Below are 21,352 nucleotides of genomic sequence, written 5' to 3' on the forward strand. Positions count from 1 at the left end.
GTAGTGTTACGGGAGATAATCTGATTTAATGATTCATGCAGTGCATGACGCACGTGGTGCGGCCTACAAATGGTACGGTGCTAAATGTATTAAATGATTAAATTATGTAATGTATAGGAATACTGATTTATTCATACAAATGGTATTATAACTTTTGTTTTATTTCACTGCAGTGTTTAATGTATAAATACTGGAATTAATGCATAAGTTAATGTTATATAGATTTTATATCCAATGTAATATTGTAATCTATTTATTGTAATATTTTATACCCTTATCGTGATGTAATAATAGGAATATGTGATGCATAAGAAAGAAAAGAGACATATTGTAAACAGTATAATTTATTTACCTTTAAATCATTATTTTTCATTATTGTGAAATAATATAGCTGGTCTATGGCGGCTGGTACAACAGCAGCAGCAGCACGGCGTGCTGCGGGAGAGTGCACACAAGAGTTCTCTCGAATCAAACCAGAGATTTACCATACTGAAGACGGTAGAATCGTAGTCGAAGATGAATTGCTGAACTTTGTTGTGATTATTAAAATGCGAACACTAAGCCATGATGAGACTGAGACTGATGGCGGAAGACCCCCTGGGACGAACGCAGACTCTGTGCCATGTATGATGGTATTGTGAAATGTCTTAATGTGACAATCAGTTTGGGTTTAAAAGAAAGCATGGAACCGATTTTGTGTATCTATGCTCTTAAAGAGATTGTGTCAAGGTTTAACAGCCTGAATTCGTCCATGTTTTTTTATGTTTTATTGATGCGTCAAAGGCATTTGATAGAATCATCATGAACGACTGTTTGTAAAATTGCTTGATAGAGGTGCCCCTACATTTTTAGTGAGAATTTTAGTGTTTTTGGTATGCCCATCACAACGTTTTCAGGTCAAATGGGACAATGTTGTATCTGCTTAGCCCTTTTATGTCAGTAACGGAGTGAGACAAGGAGGAATTATGTCTCCTATTTTTATTTAATATTTATATGGATGAACTGTCAGACCAGTTAAATAGGTTAAAAAACTGGCTGTCTTGTGGGACTGTTGTTAATCATCTAATGTATGCAGACGATCTTGTCCTGCTCTGTCCTTACAGCGTTGGGCTGCAGCAGATATTGAAAGTCTGCAATATGGCTTTGATTATGATATTAAATATAACACTAAGAGAAGCCACATAATGGTAGTTAGAAGCAATGAGGAATGATAAATCAACTTTCCGACTTTTTATTTGTCAGGCAGCCCTCTTGCTGTGTGTGAGGAAGTTAAATACTTAGGTCATGTGATATCTAATGACTGGGCGGATGACAAAGACTTATACCATCAGCGTTGTAAAATTTATGCTCAAGCCAATATGCTCATAAGGAAGTTTTATATGTGTTCTGACTCTGTGAAGTGCTCTTTGTTTAGAACGTACATCACACCACTATATACTGCTCAATTGTGGTCTAACTATAAGAAAAAGAGTATGCAGCGGCTAAAGGTAGCATACAATGATGCAATGAGGTTGCTGCTCCGTGTCCCTAGGTGGCATAGTGCCAGTCATTTGTTTGTGTCTAATAGAGTGCCAACCTGTGAGGCACTCTTAAGGCAACTGATGTTTTGGTTTTATGTGTCGACTGGACAATTCAGTGAACCATATAATTGAAGCCCTAATCAGTCCTTTGAAAAGCTGTTATAGATACACTTCGAGGCTTAGACGACACTGGTGTAATAGCCTGTATATTCTATAGGCTTTTATTTGGAATTTTTATGTATTTTGTATCCCCTTTCTTATGCTGTACGTTGTGTTATATGGACCTGTGTCTGCAATAAAGCTTTATTATTATTATTGTATAATGTCAGTCCACCTGTGTGCGAGGTTAAATGAGCACATGTATTATTCGGTTCTCCCCCGTAATGACTCTGTGTGCTAGAGAGGGAGAAGCTGTCGCCTGTCGATCCATTATTTCTCCTTATTACAGACTGATTATTTCTCCTTATTACAGACTGAGTAAAAGAAAGTGCTGAATCTCATCAAAGAGTGGTCGTGTGGTCTCTGTGTGTGTGAGGGTGACCAGTCCAGACATGCTACACTTTGTTCATCTGAACAACTTATTTAGACTTTATTTATTGCATGCGATTATGCACACATTTTAATAAAGCCAAATCAGTTTTTGTAACAAGTGAATACGTTCGTTGATTTAAGACATAACACATAAGACACTCTTTTTTGTGCCGTATTTATGTGTATTTATGTAATATGAAGAGATGGTCACTGAACGAATCATTTTGGTGAATGAACTGAGTATTAAAATTTTTAAAAATTTCCATCACTAGATCTCACAAGATGTTGAGTTATGTTGTGTACGTAATATTGCTATTGAATTGATTCAACACCTTTTTTTAAGTTGAGACGACAAGTAGCCTACTCTAGTTCAGTCAACTTTCAAACTAGTTGAGAGAGTGAAAACAAAAAATTTCAGGCCCTCCCAGTTTATTATGCAAATATAATATTTGTTAAATAATTATTATTTAATCTATTTTAACACAATTAGAAAACTATTATAACATCTCTAAAATATATAAAATGTGTTTTTGCATAATTCTTGAATACAACAATATTTCTTCAAAAGCAGACGGTGGAGACATTTTTATCGTCCACGATCAAAAATCTTCATATCCTACCCTCGGCAGAAATTGCGGACCGGGGCAGACCAGACCACAAGGGCACTTTAGCGTCGGACCTCAAAGATGCAGGGGCTCGATATATCAATGAAAACAGTTTCTAGAATTTAGCTGCATCAAAATACAGTATGTGGCACAGAGAGGCAAACAAATGTAATAATAAATAATAAATGTACATTTTGCATGTTCAGAAGAAGTGAGCTGTACTGTCTTGTGGAAATACAAACAGGTTGTGTACTGTAAGTAAATTGCTCAGTGCAAAGAAAGAGAAGTAATATAAACATGTTTTTTTTTCATGTGTCTGTAATATTATCTTGTTTTTTTTTCATGTGTATTCTTCATGCTCTGTTAACTATGGTTTCACTATAATAAACATATATTACATAAAGCATCCATATTTGTCCATGCCCATGTTGATTAGATTAAAAACTTGAAGGGTTTTATCTTAAACCAGGACTAGGCCTTAATTAAATTAAGATATTTAAGCAACTTTTACAAAAATGCCTTGGAAGAAAATGTTACAGGTGTGCATCTTGACACAGAACAATGACACTGACATATTTTAAGATATGTCAGAGCAAGATATTTTCATTTGAGACAGCTCAAACATGTATTTTAGTCTGGGACTAGTTTAAGCCTTGTCTGTGAAACCGGGGGGAAAAGTATTAATTTAAGGTACATTTAGAACGGATAAAAATGTGCGATTAAATTGCGATTATTCACGAGTTAACTCATGATAATCATGCGATAAATTATATATTTTAATTGATTGACGGCCCTAAGTTAAAATGACTAAAATTTACACTGGTAACTCATCAGTGGAGTTTCCTCGTCAAGATAGGCTATATTTTTTCACACTTTTCTCATTCTTACTAATACAAGTTTTTATATGAATGAACCTCTGAAGGGAACTGGTTGTCTTCAAAAAAGTTTTGATCACATTTTCATTTTACCTGATTAAGTATCATTTATGAGCTGAGCTGCTTTGTTTACAGCCGTCACCGGGGAAACCACTATATTTCTCACGTTCCAAAAGCACCTCCTACTGGCAGAGAATGAATGTGCATTTTCAATAATCCAGTCTGCAGTTTTAGTTAAGATCAATGCGAAAAATCACCCACATAAATCCGTTTTAAATGATATAATAATTTATACTTCCGATTCATCCCTTTTCTTAAAAAAAGGGTTTAAAGGTTCAGTTGTGAAGTTTATCATTTTATAATTTATTTTGTTTTTTATTAAATCTTGTATCTCAATGGTATATCAATTACTATTTCGTGGTCTACAACATGAAATAATAAAAGTGTCTAATAAATGTAAATGTAAATTAAAGAATCCTATTATAACATGCTGGAGTGGGGTGTCTTTCTCTGCTCTTGGTCTAAGCTCAACCTGAATAAACAAATGATGGAATGGTTTTAATTAATAATTGTGTATGAATTTATATGAATGTTTTTTTTATAAGTTAGATTTGGTTGGATTATATAATATGCTGTTATAACAGCGTATTATACAATATATTCCATGCTGTCTTAAAATGAATTTATTACTTAATAATCTTAATTAATTAATTAATCTTACTGCACAAATAATAATACCACATCTAAATGAAAATACACCATTACAAATGTAACTTCTGTATTCAAAATCTTCAAAGTTTGTAAGCATTAACTGTAATGTTACCAACATTTTTAAAAGTAAAAGCACAACATATTTCTTAATATTAGCTACTGCATGTGGCATTTTACAGCTAAAATGTTGAAGTTTAGCTGTTTTAACTGCTGTAATCATTAAAAATGTAGCAACCTGAATATAACTTCCTAACATCATTCCTAGCAAGTAACTCTCTTTCTCCTCTCATGTTCCCATACTTACTTGCCCTGGATCTGCCTGTGGAACCAGCTTATCTTTATGTCCCTCATCATCATCATCATCATCACTGGGGGCATGTTGCTGCATAGCTGTCTGGCTCACTTCTTCACTGCTGCTAATATTTAACTGCAATGCTAAATATTTCAGTTAGTTTGCGACATTTAGCGGCTTCAATATCTAAAATTCCGCATTTAATTTTTTTCTCTCGCCTTCTCAGCCCCACCCTTTTCTTTCCGTTTTTTACCCGCGGCTGCGTTATGCCTATTGTTTGTTTGTTTCTATGCTTCTATCTAACGTCTAACTTAAAGGTGCATTGCTGCCACCTACAGTACTGGAGTGTGAAACAGATTAGTGGGGGAAAAAAAAAAAAACAGGTGATGCGGAAGTACCGGCCGTTTCTGTGATTCTCCAGATCACACAGATGGCCAGTCCGCCCCTGAGGGCCCCATTCCTATATTTGCATGGGGCCCCCAATTCACTAAATCCGCCCCTGGTCAACACCCACGTATGATATTATATTGTGTGTTTTTTATGCGCAAACTTTGGATGCGACTGTGAGGGCACATAATACAGCCTTTGGAACGGGCGAGTACCATATCTTAAAATACTTTAAAAGGTGTGCAAATTCTACATTTTTTGTGACAATGCAACAATTACCCGATTAGTCAAGTGACAGTTCTGTCAGCTGTCCCGAAATGCGAGAGAAAGTCTTTTATCGGAGTGTGCAGCAGGTCTCTGTAGTGCAGACAAGATACGCTGATGTGAAGCGCGCTCTGAGAGAGTTTATGGATTCAAAGGCTGGTTTTGAATGACTGATTTAATCTTAAAGTTTGTGTGGATTTATTTTATTATTCAAACCTAAAAGCTACGTAGAATACATGCAGGAATTTTCCTCTTTATAAACTTGAAAGCTGCGAGAATTATTAAAAGCTACACACAGTCCCCCACCGAAATTTAGGACCTGATTAAATTGCAGGAATTTTCCTCTTTATAAACTTGAAAGCTGCTAATATATAAATATAATATATAAAAATACAACTCAGATTTGTCAAATAAAATTCCACAACTTTATCAAAACGTTTTTAGGCCTGGAAATTGTTGTTTTAAAATCGAGATTGTTGTTTTAAAATCGTTTTTAGGCATGGAAATTGTTGTTTTCACACACACAACAACCTAAAGAGGGGTTAATCATAATTTGAAATTAAAATTAATAATGGTAAGACAAAACCAGAGTATACCTTTTATGGCCCATATTTTGGCTGCCAGGGTTAGTTCACCTGTGGATCAGGCTCAGTTTTGGGCTTTCAAAGATTGGTGTTGATATGGTTTACTTAAGGTTGTGTTTTGGTTCCAATGTTACATTTTGATTTGATCTGGGTCCCAATTCAGGACCAAACTTGGCTGAGACTTAGGCCAGTTATGGCCCCTGTGTGGCCCTTGTCTGGAATCCAGTCCACAATAGTACCGTAATTCATTGTGGTATGTGGGCTGAGCAAAAGCTGGTTGTGTGGGCCGGAGCTGGGCCAGAGAAAAATTGCTATGTGGGTGAGTAGCACAAATCTCACTGACAAAGAAGGGGAAGAATATAAAGCATAGAAATCAAGAAGAGAGTAGAGACAGCTGTGAGACACTGAACTGAAACGTGAGGGGAAATGAAAACAAAAAAACTAGCAGACGTCCTGACATCTACATATGTTTCTATGCTTATTGTGAGTTTTTCAGTAAATGAGCTACTGACAATATGACATTAAAATGATTTCACACATTTTATTTGTAAAGGTAGTTTGACCTCCAAATCTTCTCTTTTTATTTTTATTCTAGTTCGACTTCATTCAAGTGAATGAATCAGTAACTGTAGAGATACGGCTGTTGAATGGAGAGGATGTGGATGGAGTGAATGATCAGGAGAGGATGAGTTCACTTTAATAATATAAGACCCGCCCACAAGTGTCAATTCACTCTGACATCATCAACATTTGAAAGAAAAGAAAGGAGAAATAGATGTGACGTGTGGCCAATTATAGCATCCCATACTTGGAATTTGTGCTCTGCATTACACCCAAGTTACAAACACACACACACACACACACTAGTCTTAATCAAATCTGAATGTCAAATTGTCAATGCAATCTGAATTTATAGTGCCTTTGTATTCACACTGAAGTATGACTGTATTGTTTTATTAATTTTGACAAAAACATCTGCTTGACGAATACAAATTCACAATATAATGTGTAATTTCTGTCCTCCAGTGGACGAAGACTGATAGAGCTTTTGCTTCTAACAACTGTTTTCAAAACTGTTTTCACATGAAACGAACTGTTTTCACATGAAACGCATGATATTGTTAAATCGGATTTTGTTTTATTATTCACCAAATGAAATTGTGGCATAATAATATTATTATAATCGTTGTGTTTCAATTGAAATAAGACATTTTAAATTATATTTATTATATTTATTGTTTATTAATTTTACAGTTTAAATGTTGGATTTATACAGGCTTTTATTGCAATTCAAGAATTCAAGTGCAGCCATGAAAAGATTTTTAAATGCACTTCATCTTTTTTCAGCACATGATGGCAGTAGAAGAAAATAGAAATATGAAATATGATCCCTTTCTTGCATTGTATTGTACAAACTGTGCAATAAAATTATTAAAAACAAAAAACACTTTACGTTTACAATTAATAAACATTGCTATTTTAAATAATTCACATTTCTATTTTAAAAAATGCATTCTACTCTAAACTTTCAAAACACCATGTTCAAACATAAAAAAACCTCCACATAATTTTAGATTTTCAGTGAAGAATAAGGATGAGGAAGAGGGTCATTTTGCCAAAATGCAAACAATACAAGAAATCAACATGATTGTCAATCAGAATAAAAATGATCAAAGAAGTAAAGTGATAATTAACAAATTTTCCACATATCTGAAATATCAGAGTGAGGAGCGATTTTCATATTCAGTCACAAGAGGGAGCTACAGCAGCTTCATCAGGAGAGAGAAAGTGAAAGTTGTAACATATTGAGTATGTTATACATATATATGAGGTTATGAGGACATCTAGTGGTCATCTGATATAATGACATCCAGAGTCACGTGTGTATGCTTTGTTATTGTGGTGTGTTGAATTTTGTATTGTTTTGTGTTGTGTGATGGGCTAGTGTTTGTTTTTCTTTTTTATGTATAAAGAACAGAACATGGTGTCAGAATAAAACTGATATAAACGAGGGGATGGAGGAGTTACAGCCACCACCGCCGTTGATTCTGCAAGGAAATCTCTCGGAAAATTGGAAGAACTGGATACAGAGTTTCGAACATTTCTCGCTAGCTAGCGGAGTAGCAGAGAAGTCCGAGACGGTGCAGTGTGTTGTGTGGCTGTGAGCCTCGAAAAAACCTACCGTACATCCGACACGTGTTTTTCACGAGATCGCAAGGGCCTGCAGAAACAATCGACATGTACGTCACTGATCTGAAAAGCAAAGCAAAAGACTGTGAGTTTGGTGATCTACACGATTCATTAATTTGTGATAGGATTGTATGTGGCATAAGAGAGGATCAACTAAAAGGAAGACTTCTAAGAGAAACGGATCTCACATTGGAAAAGGCCACAGACATTTGCAGGGCCAGCGAGATCACGTCGAGTCAGATGAAAGCACTCAATGATGAAGTAAATGTACACAAAGTTGAATCCATAAAGCCAAAGAAAAGAGACACCAAATCAGAGCAGACGTCAGTGATGAGAAAGGAATGCAGCAGATGCGGCAACAAGCACGATTACAGAAAATGCCCAGCCTACGGGGAAAACATGTCAGTCTTGTCAGAAGTGCATTATTGGTGCAGTAACATTGGAAAAAGAAAGAAATGTAATGTCCATTAACTCAAGGTAATGAAATGTGTTTATGCGGTTAATTTCGCGCGCGATATTCGCCGACGTTTAACGCCTCGTGACTAAACAAAGGGCACCAATGTGAGTGGTGCACACCGACGCGAAAAACGCCACGCGTAAAAGCGTCATTTTTTTAAAAAACGCCTCGGGTTCGTTTTTTTGGTTTGACGCACCACGTCAAAAACTATACGACCAATGAGAATGGCGCTTTTGCACACGTGTCTGGAGCTTCTGAAGTTACAGTAAAACACAACTTGGGGGCGCTCAAACACAAAACAAATAAGACGAAGAAGATGCAAGGCAAGATGAATGTAGAGTTGCTGGTCTCGTTGGTGTCGGAACACAAAGAACTATATGACAAACGCGACAGCGATTACAAAAATCTTGATAAAAGAGAACTAGTATTTCTAGTATTTCTGTTTTACATTAAGCGCCATCTAATGTCAGGGAATGAATTTGCATGTTCACTCGGCTCATCGTCAGCGAAAATCGCTTGGGTGTAAACACAAAAAAACGCGTTGAAAAACGCTGGCGAATAACGTGCGCCGATATTCGTCCCGGTGTGTACGGCCCGTAAGGAGGATGAACAATGGGTTGAGACAATCCAGATAAACAAGAATGATGTAAAAGTGACACTGGATACAGGAGCTGAATGTAATGTCATGTCAGAAAGAGTGTAGAAGTTGCTAAACATAGCAGGGAGACTGCAGAGGTCAAGCTGCAAACTTGTTACATATTCTGGACACAAGATGGCGTCATTGGGCAAGAAAGCACTGAATTGTGTGTACAAAGGACAGAAATGCTAAATCCTGTTTGAAATAATGAAGCATGATGCACCTGCCATTCTAGGGTGATCTGCATGTCAAAAAATGGGCATGATTAAAAGACTGTATGAAATTGAAAAGAACAGTGACATTCTCAAGGATTGATGATCTATTTGAAGGATTAGGCTGTTTACCAGGAGAACACCACATACAAATTGATCCAAATATCAGACCAGTTGTGCATGCGCCAAGAAGGATACCTGAAGCTCTGCGGGAGAAAGTGGCTGAAGAACTACAAAGAATGGAGCAGATGGGGGTCATCACAAAGCAAACTGAGTCAACTGAATGGGTCAACAGCATGGTAACTGTAGTTACATCGAAGAAAATGCACATTTGTATGGATCCTAAAGATCTCAATCTGGCAATAAAAAGAGAGCGTTATCCAATGCTGACAGTAGAAGATGTGGTCTCAAGAATGCCAAATACAAAGTACTTTTCTGTGCTAGACGCAAATCAAGGGTTTTGGCAGATAAAGCTGGATCATGAAAGTTCAAACTTTGCACAATGAACACGCCAATTGGGCGATACCGTTTTCTTAGGTTACCTTTCAGTATATCCTCAGCATCAAAAGTCTTTCAGAGATCCATTGAACAAATGATAGACGGACTGGAAGGTGTGGTAAATATCATCGATGACTTGCTGGTGTGGGGAGACTCCATTCAAGAGCATGATGAAAGGCTAATAAAGCTGCTGGAATGTGCAAGAAAAAAATATTTAAAACTTAACAGGAACAAGTGCAAAATAAGAATGATGGAGATCAAATACATAGGACACATACTGAGTGCTCAAGGAGTTAAGCCAGATGAAGAAAAGGTAAGGGCAGTGACTGAAATTCCACAACCACAAAGCAAGCAAGAACTGCAAAGATTTCTTGGAGTAGTGCAATATCTGGCAAAGTTCATTCCCAATATGTCTGACATAAGTGCACCTTTGAGCAAAGACGGGCTGGCCATCTGTGTGATCTGGAGAATCACAGAACGGCCGGTACTCCAGGACGGCCGGCGGGCCGACCCACCACACACCACGCACGCACTCATCACCTGTTTCCTGTTCCTCCACTAATCTGTTTCACACTCCAGTACTGTAGGTGGCAGCAATGCACCTTTAAGTTGGATGCCAGCTGCACTGGCCGTGGCTGCCTAGAAAGGAGAAGAAGAAGTGGAAGAGTAGGAAGAAACCAACAGCAAAGATGTTAGATAGAAGAAGCAGAAACAAACAAACAATATGCATAACGTGGCCGCGGGTAAAAAACTGAAAGAAAAGGGTGGGGCTGAGAAGGCGAGAGAAAAAAAAAATGCGGAATTTAGATACTGAAGCCGCTAAATGTAGCAAACTAACAGAAATATTTAGCAGCACAGACAGCAGCAGCACCTCGCAGTTAAATATTAGCAGCAGTGAAGAAGTGAGCCACTAATCTGTTTTTGACAGCTATGCAGCAACATGCCACCAGTGATGATGATGATGATGATGATGATGAGGGACAGAAAGATGAGCTGGTTCCACAGGCAGATCCAGGGCAAGTAGGTATGGAACGACAGTTACTTGCTAGGGATGATGTTAGGAAGTGATATTCAGGTTGCTACATTTTTAATGATTACATTAGTTAAAACAGCTAAACTTCAACATTTTAGCTGTTAAATGTCACATGCAGTAGCTAATATTAAGAAATATGTTGTGCTTTTACTTTTAAAAATGTTGGTAACGTTACAGTTAATGCTTACAAACTTTAAAGATTTTGAATACAGAAGTTACATTTGTAATGGTGTATTTTCATTTAGATGTGGTATTATTATTTGTTAAATTAATTATTAAATTAATTAAGATTATTATGTAATAAATTCATTTTAAGACAGCATGGAATAGATTGTATAATATGCTGTTTTAACAGCATATTATATAATCTATTCCATGCTATCTTGGAATAAAACCTGTTTTTTTTTTTTTAAATCCATTCCATCATTTGTTTATTCGGGTTGAGCTTAGACCAAGAGCAGAGAAAGACACCCACTCCAGCTCAACTTTAAATTACATTAAGCGCCCAGTCATATAATTTGTATGGTATAGTATCATGAGCCACAATTAAAGTCTTGTGACACTCATGCCAAGCGTTATTGTTGTTGTTGTCGAGTTTCTGCGCGCCGATTGCTTTGGGCCGGGCCTAGTCAAAGTCCAGGGCCTTTTTTTAGTCCCAGTCCGTCCCTGTTTTTGTTGTTGTTGCTGGAGAAAGAGACAGAGTGGCACTGGGAGGATGCTCAACAGCAAAGTTTTGAAAAACTGAAATATTTGGTTACTCAAAGTCCTACTTTGAAATTCGTTGATGTGAGCAAACCGGTCACATTGTCGGTAGATTCCAGCTCAGAAGGAATAGGAGCTGTGATTCTGAAAGAAGAAAGGCCAGTGGCTTATGACTTGAGAGCTCTGAATGACTGTCAGCGTAGATACAGTATGCACAAATGGAAAAGGAGTTGTTAGCCATAGTTTATGGATGTGAGAAATTTCACCAGTATGTGTACGGAAAGGAAATCACGATTGAAAGTGATCACAAGCCATTAGAGAGTATATTTAAGAAGCCGCTGCATCAGGCTCCTATGAGATTGCAAAGAATGCTTCTATGACTTCAGAGATACAATCTGAAGGTGATGGACAAACCTGGTAAGGAACTATACATAGCAGATGCTCTAAGTTGTGCTTATCTACACGAACAGAAGGAAAATCTGCTGGAAGAGGATCTAGCAGTGAACTGGATTACGTCACAACTTCCTATTACAGAACAGAAACTGGATGCTTTTAAAAAAGCAACAGCAGAGGATGCAGAGATGCAAGTGTTAAAAAAGGCAGTGCTGAATGGATTGGCGAAAGAACGATCTATGATGCCAGATCAATACAGCAATACTGGACATTTTGAGAGGAAATCAGTTATGAAGATGGTCTGTTATTTAAAGCAAATAAGCTAATTTTTCCAAATCAGCTAAGACAGAAAATGATCAACAAAATACATGAGTCACACCTGGGAATTGTCAAATGTAAGGCAAGAGGCAGAAAACAGGAACAACAATCATAAAGAGCCATTGTTCCAATAAGAAGTGCAAGGACCTTGGGAAAAAATAGGTACAGACAATTTTTACCATAGTGGTTCAGCATTTCTGTTATGTGTGGACTACTTTTCAAAGTACATTGAGGTAAAACTACTCAGGGACACGACAAGCTGTGGAGTCATCAGAGAAATGAAGTCCATCTTTGCAAGACATGGAATTGCAGATATAGTAGTATCTGACAATGGGCCTCAGTATGCAAGTGCTGAATTTTCAAGTTTAGCAGAGGAATGGAGATTCAAGCATGTGACTTCAAGTCCTGGTTATGCACAGTATAACGCAAAACCTGAGAGAGCAGTGCAAACAGTGAAAAATCTCTTAAAGAAAGCGCAGAGTAGTCAATGTGATCTGTACATAGCACTACTGGAGTATCGTAACACGCCAATGGAAGGGATAGGATTATCACCTGCACTATTACTGATGGGGAGACGTCTCAGGACGAAGCTACCAACATCATCTGCATTGCTTACCACGGATACAATGTCGCAAGTGCATGAGCAACTTAAGCAGAGACAGAAGAAACAGAAGCAGAACTACGACAGGATGGCTAAATACTTACCTGATCTGCAACCTGGAGAAGACATAAGGATGCAAAAGGGAGATTCATGGAAGCCAGCTGTTGTTCTGGAAAAGCATGATAGCTTTATGAAGGCTTTTATAGTAAAGACTCCTGATGGAAAGCTGTTCAGACGAAATCGCATACATTTAAGAAAAACAAGAGAAACAGACTCTTCAACATTTGAGAAAAGCATTGACATGGATACTGATAGTCAGCAGCACAGAGCAATGCACTTGACAGTAAGGACATTTCAAATGAAAGAAATGGTAATGAAAGCATAGAGAAAGAGCAAGCTTACCGTATAAGGTCTGGAAGAATTGTAAAAATACCTGAAAAATACAAAGACTGAGAGTTAATACAATGTATGTGCATTGTTGGATGTGTAATAAGTTGAAATGCAATAGTTTGAGTATAAATACATTTGTGAAAATGTGTTGAATAATTTTGTAGTTATGCTGAAAGTTTGGTAAATGAAACTCAAATGTTGTGTTTAAAAGTTTGTGCAGAAGTTCTATGCATCAGTATAAAGGAATATACTTAAGAAGGGGGATGTTACATTGAGTATGTTATACATATATATGAGGTTATGAGGACATCTAGTGGTCATCTGATATAATGACATCCAGAGTCACGTGTGTATGCTTTGTTACTGAAGTCAGTTGAATAAATCCACAATCCATAAACAAATAAATCCATCCACACACACATTCGTACACACGTCACACACACACACACACACACACACACACAGACGGGGAGCAGTTGGGGTTTCGGTTCCTTGCTCAAGGGTCTCAAGTCGTGGCATTGAGGACAGTAAAAAAAGTGTTTGTGCATTCACTCCTCTCACACTCTCTGTCTGTGTGTGATGTTTGACCTTTTGACCTTTAGTCTAAATCATTCACACAGTGACATTAAACTGTCAAAAATCAATTGTAAATGGTTTGAAATGTAGTATAAAATTGTTCAAAAGAGTAATCATGCAGAAGTGAGTCATACTGAGTCATCAGGATTCATTTTTCTCTTCAGTCAACACAGATGATCCTGATCCTGTACAAGCTCTCATTATCTGTGTACTGTTCTGTCATTTTTGTCATTTTAAACAGTTGTTATTTTTTAACCTGATTTGATTATGTTAGCAGAAAACCATTGGACCAAAACCAAACTAAACCAAACAACAGTTTTACAAGCTGCAGGACAAAGGAGATACTTGATCAGGCCAAACATCTGTGCATCATTCTCAGCTTCTCATTTATCTTTTCTTTTCTTTTTTTCGAGATTGAGGTGGTGCTGCATACCTACTCTGATTGGTTCGATCGTCTTTCATAGACATACATGATAGGAAATGTGTGTGTAGTTGGTGTAGGACGGAGTATGTTGTTTAAAAAGCTAAAAACGCTGTGCAGTTTGACACAGCCTTCATTATAATGCACAGAAGAAAAAAATAAAACATTAACCTGTAACTCGCCATGTCCCTGAAATGATTGTTTTGCTAAATGAAACTGATCTTTAGGCTAACAGACTAACAACCCACTACATTTAATAAATGAATTGGGTTTATTATCCACAGTGGGAGGATCAGGTCTTCAGATAGAAGAATGAATTATGAATTAAATAATTTTTGTAGTTTTTATATCATCAGAGTATGAGAAAGTATTGTTTTAATTTATATAGCATGACAAGACAATTATTGTTATGTATAATTATCTGAAACAGGCTAGTGTGTCTGCTGTGTGCCATTTCAATTTTTATGAAACTTTAATTTTCTTTACTACATTGCAAAGCATAGACTTTTCCTCCCCTTTTATTTCAGGAAAATATGCTGCTCCTCGTTATTTTAAAGTGAAGAAACTTTTATTTCTACCGGCCAGTGATGATTCTGAAAGGATATACCTGTGATCTGTTGCTATAGTAACGAACGCAATTTCATGTGCATCATGCTCTTATTTTAGTGCAGTTGTTTCACAGCCACTGCGGTCAAATATTGAGATAAACTTTATAAAGTATCATCTATTTATATTAAATTAATATATTAAATTGGTATCTTCTCCGAGACCAATTTTGTGACCATTATTGAGTCGATTCTTTTCATTCAGCTGGAATGATTCACGTGGCTTAATGCATTAAAATGTTTTTTTTTTTTTAAAGACCAAACTCAGTAAACACATTACTAATAAAGTATTCTATTCACAGACAAGCAGATGAATCCAGAATAAGAATGCAATGCGTTTAATTACGTTTTATTGGCCTAAAAGGAAAACTCTTAACGTGGCGTAATGCATTAAAACGTGTTTTAAAAAGTTTGTAAACATTTTAATAAAGCATCCTATTTACAGACAAGCAGGTTATGGAAGGAAAACACTTAACACGTAATTAAACGCGTTGTGTTCGTATTCTGGGCTCATATCTAGAATAGAATGCTTTATTAATAATTTGTTTACTAAGTTAAAACCCCAGTTTTAATGCATAAAGCCACATACTTCCACGTTAAGCGTTTTAGAATGTCCCAATGATTAATTTGTGAATTCGACTGGTCCAGAAGATTAAACTTGCAGCAGCTAACATCTCGTGATTCAATAAAACAGACATAGTGAAACAACTGTGCATTATAATGAAGGCTTTGTAAAACTGCACAGCGTTTTTAGCTTTTTAAACAACTTACTCCATCCTACACCAACTACGCACACATTTCCTATAATGTATGTCTATGAAAGACTATCGAACCAATCAGAGTAGGTAAGGGGCGGGGCGACAAATGCAGCCCCGCCCCAGATGCAGCCCCGCCTCGATCTGCAGGCTGCAGCCGGGTGTACTTGGAAGAAGCAGTGAAATGTAGCTACATCACTGACCTGTTCAGGGTTTCAAGTGCAGGTCAGTTTCATCTGTAAATACACTAGATAATTTTGTCTTTATTAATGTAGTTGAGCATTAAACTGCTAGCACCTGTTAGACTCTCAGTAGCACCTCATTATTATTATCATTCAGAATACTGTGCTAAAGGACATCAATATTAAAATATATAAATTTAGCAGAGACAGATATTCACATGGATTTATTGTACAGTGAGGGAGCTAGAGTAGACAGCAACACAAAAATAATATGAGCAACAGGCTTACGGACTGTATTCAGTACTTTAATTTTGACATTCAGGCACTTTAGAAATTGTGTAATTAATACACTACCAGTCAAAAGGTTTTGATCAGTGAGATTGTTAATGTTTTTTTGAAGTCTCTTCTGCTCACCAAGCCTTGATTTATTTGATCCAATTTTCAGCATCATTACTCTAGTCTTCAGTGTCACAAGATCCTTAAGAAATGTTTCTAATATTCTGATTTGCTGGTTAAAAAAAATGAAGAAAAGGGAAAGGGAAGTGAAGGTGCAGTGCAAGAGAGAACCTTTAATTATTTTCCACGGCTCCAGACAAAGGATTTAGACATTTTTTAATGTGATGGCCATACAGATATTAGGCTTGTCTGGTTTCAGAAATTGTTGTGGATGTATAGGATATACAGGAAATAAGAGGCCAAAATTGCACCTTTTGGGGTACAATAGCTTGTCACTCGAACAAAACCCTTAAAAGGACACGTTTGTTCCTCTTTTACCCCTAATAGGTAGGCCTACAAATTAGTACCTTAAGGGTACAAATTACTCCTCTTAAGGTACTAATATGTATGGTGTACTTCTACGGTGTCAAGCTGGTAAAAGGTAAAATTTTGGCCCTTTTTTTCTGTGTGGCCTGGATGAGTGTGAGATTAATTGTGTCCCAGTCCGGGCCTGGTCAGGATCATCAGATCTTAAACAGGTTGTTAACTTTGTGATCCCACAAACTGCAGCCTGTTTATAGTTGAAGTGTCTTTCAAATTGTAGTTCTTTTCTCTCATCTGCTTTTAATTGATCGCTTGCTACTATATTCACACCAAATGCATGTTTTGTTTATATAAAATGATTCAGATTGTTGTACTGAACTCATCTCTTGCTGAAATCTTCTCTTGTGGTGATTCAGTGACTGATGAAGCTGATGTCTGTGGTTTATTCGGTCTGTGGAGTTTGATGATGGTTTGTGGGAATAGAAAAACCACTGGATCAAACAATGATTATAACATCTGAACACAGTGGAGATACTTGATCAGACCAAATTTCTATGGATCATGGGGTTCAACAAACATGTATGAAAAAATGATGAGAGATGAAGGAAGTATCACAACAGCGGATACAGTCTAGAAAAAGAAAAAGAGCACTGAATCCGAGTTGTGCATTTAGGGTGTCTTTCAAAGCTCACGCATCCATGAATATGTTATAATATGTAATATTAGGCTGTGCTTGGACAAAACAATCCATGTGATTTTAGATTTTAAATTTATATAGATTTACTTTTTAAATCTATATATTTCAAAAGTTATACATTTCATAATCATGTCTTTGAAATGGGCCCTTACTGCATCAAAACTGAATCTTGGTTTAAATAATCAAGTTTTACCTTACACCAAAACTTTTCATCAGTTCTTCCCATGGTTCATGTGTGATTCAATATGTAAGTTTACTATGTGAGGCCAAAAAGATTGAGGCATTTTGCATTTAGTAAACAAACAAATAAAAATTGACAAAACAAAGTAGTGTTAGTACAATTAAGACAATAGTTGGAGAGTAGAGAACTGAACACATCAAGTTGCCTTTAATTTTAAAATTCTCAACGATTGATTGATCTGAGTAACAAATAAATCGAATCGATAGATAATTTAATTTGAAATATTGGTCCACAACTAACAACATGTCGGTAAGAAAATAACAGCACATGTTATTCAGTTATGGGGTATTTTATTTATAATGGGAATAACAGTGAAATAATGGTTGCTGATTTTGGTCACACTTTAATTTAAGGTCCAGTTCTTGTCATTAACTAACTATGACCATTAACTAACTATTATCAAACTAATTACTACTTATTAATTGGTATTAAGGTTGACCTAGTTGTTGCGTTTAGGTATTGGCTAGGATTAAGGATATAGAATACAATTATTCAGAATATGTAGGCTACTTAATACTGTAAGTAAAAATAAACAGCCAATATGTAAGTATATGTATGCTCATAAGCAACTAGTTAATAGCAAGAAGTGGTCCCTATACGAAAGTGTTACCCAGATTTTTAACAGAACCCTATTACTCTACTAAAACTTCAAAAAGACACATTTATAACTTACCAACCAGACACCACAAGCACAAACAAAACACAACAAAAGCGTGAACCACAATCCTTGACTGTTTGCCTACCACTCTATTTTAATACCACACTGCAAATCTCTAAAAACACGCTCTAGACCAATATGAAGTACAGAATAATTGTGGGTTTTGCAGTTCATGTTTGTCGGCACTTCCTATGAATTCTTTTTTATAAATGATTGCCAGCATTTGACTGTATTTACTGACATACAGAATCAGTTTTATCAACTTTACAATAAATGTAATGTATGTGTGTCGAAAGCAGAACATTTATATTAATTTAAAAATATTCCAGCCTTGTTCAGGGATTGTCTGAGTCCAGAAATGGACCTGCATGGGTGTCACACATTAAGACACTTTTCGCCACCTACAGGTGAAAATAAATGGCAGTGTAGAGGCCGAACACATGAACTGTGTACTGAACAGAATGTGTTTCCATATTCAGTCACAAGAGGGAGCTAAAGCAGCAGCATCTGCATCAGGAGAGTCATATATTGCTGTAAAACATCAACAAAAAGCATCCAAATAAAGAAACAACAAATATTACAAAATAAAACATTTTCAGTTCATATGTTGTTTGCAAATACTTTCATTTCACCAGAATACATTAATACTTTGAATGAAAGATGAGGAAGTTGCCTCCTTTTCCTAGAGTGTAGTTACAACATCTACCAGCAGGGGACCATTTGTGACCCTGCACCACAAAAGTCACAAGGGTCCATTTTGATTGAGATTTATACATCAACAAATAAGTTAAATAAGCTAAGAATAAATAAGCTGCTTATGATAGAACAATATTTGGCTGAGATACAACTATTTGAAAATGTAAGGGTTCCCAGGATCAGGATTAAGAACCACTGAGTTAAAACGACTGAATTTGAAGATTTACAAAGTAAAATCTAAATCTATCATTGCTCAGTATTAAAAGCAAACTTTCCAGTGCACTGGTCAGTTTCTGCTCTGTTTTTCACACTTTATCTTTCTCACACTTGTTCACACGCAAAAAAGCAGAAGTAACTGCAGCTTTGTTTTTTACACTTTGGGCTCCTGAGCACTTCAGTTTCGTGAAGGACTGCTTATCTGCATTTATTTTAGCAGAAGCACATTAAACCACAGCCATTTACTGTTAAAGTGTCTCCAAGTGTTTTTTCCCCCTTTCTCATCTTGTCTCAATTGATCACTCATTTCTTTGTGCACAAAAATACGTTTTGTTTATATAAAAACTGAAATCCTCAGGAAAAAAGCTTCAGATTGTTGTACTGAACTCATCTGTGGTTGTTTTGCTGAAAAGTTTTCTTGTGGTGAGTCTGTTGACCGATACAGTTTGCACAAAAACGATAAACTGTTTTCTTGTGGTGAGTCTGTTGACCGATACAGTTTGCACAAAAAAGATTGAATAGTTTGTGAATGGTTTTTTGATGATGATTAAAAATTTTTGAAATGACAGTAGTTGGCGATATGTCACTTTGTAAAGACACAAACACACACACAAATGGTGACCCATACTCAGAATTTATGCGCTGCATTTATCCCATCAGTGCAACCTAAGCATTCACACACACACACACACACACACACACACACACACACACACGTACACACACACACACCCAGAGCAGTGGGTAGCCATTTTTTGGCTATGGCATCTTGAGAGCAGTTGGGGGTTTACACACACACACACCCAGAGCCAGGTAGGCCTATACAGTTGTTGTTTTCATTGTATTATGTGAGTTATTTCCTGTTTGTGATATTAAAAATAATGTTTGAAACTTTTGGGCATTTTATATGAAATATACTTTAATCACAAGTTTCAAAATAAATGTTTACTCTAAAGTCAAGCACTCGTGGATCATACATTTTTCTATATGAAAACTAAAACATTTCAATAAAAACACACACACACACACACACACACACACACACACACACACACTCACACAGCAGCATAATTTTAAAAGTAAAAATCAAAATGTACACAATAATTAAATTGAAGTTTATAAAATGAACAATTTAACTTACTAACAGTGCACCTTGTGCCGGGTGTATGGTAGGGCCCTAAAATGTGTTTTAATTTTAATTACTTTAAATGCAAGATATTTAAAGTGTACCTGAAGTATACTTGCAACAATTCCACTTATACTTAAGTATATTTTTATTTGGACTTCAGCACTACTTCAGCACAATTAAAGTACATTAAGCACAAAATTTAGCAGACTTTAAGTATGCCAGATTAGTATACTATAAGTACAATTGCAGGGTATTTTAAGTAAGTACATAAATATGTAAATGTGTTTGTAGTATACTTAGCATGAAATAAATGTATTTCAAATACATTTTAGTATATTTATTTTTCACTAGGGACATACCATCAGAATGTAAGTTGATTAGCTAAACCTCACTGACAATGAGTTCTGGATATTTCATTTTCTCCCTCATCATCCAGCTCTTTGTCACAAAATATAATATAGATAAATAATAAAAATTACAGTAAGCTCTTTGTCACAAAATAAGATAAATAATACATCCTCAGTAAAAAACTGGTTTCTTCTCATGGTTGACCTCTATCCACAGGCTTTACCCGCAATGCATTTCTCAGTGCCAAAGGGGCGTAAGTGCATTTATGCCCTTTTGGCAGTAGAAAGATTTCATTTGATATATATATCTCCATTTCACCCAAAATGTCACTTATGCCCTTCTGGTTCTCACCCCTCAATTTACAAAATGAACAATTCACTCTTGGACATATTTTGTCATGACAATCTTGCATTAATTCAAATTAAAATGTATCAAATGAACAATTCACTATTAGGCATATTTTGTTATGACAATCCCACAACAATAACTCACCTGAACACAAGATGAAACATGACGGGCACTCTGGAAGCTTCTGATTTTCATATTTATTGTTGAGGGCCTTTTCTTTGTCCTCTTCCTCCATTATAAGGAAATGAGGCTCTTCTACTGGCCCCCTGTCCACTGGCCCCTGCTAATGGAGCCATTTCACAACTTCTGTCTGAGATTACTGGGATCTCCTTCATTACAGAACTTTAAAATGTCTTATTAATGTGTGTGTGTGTGTGTATATATATATTAGGGTGACCACCTGCTAATAAGCCCAAGGGGGGACAAGGGGTATGTTTTCTGACGGGCAGACTCACTGATAATGGTTTACTCATTTCTAGCACATACCACCTTACATGATATATTAATAATGCCCTATTCCC

This window comes from Cyprinus carpio, unplaced genomic scaffold, assembly GCF_018340385.1.
Source record: "Cyprinus carpio isolate SPL01 unplaced genomic scaffold, ASM1834038v1 S000006776, whole genome shotgun sequence".
NCBI classification, from domain to species: Eukaryota; Metazoa; Chordata; class Actinopteri; order Cypriniformes; family Cyprinidae; genus Cyprinus; species Cyprinus carpio.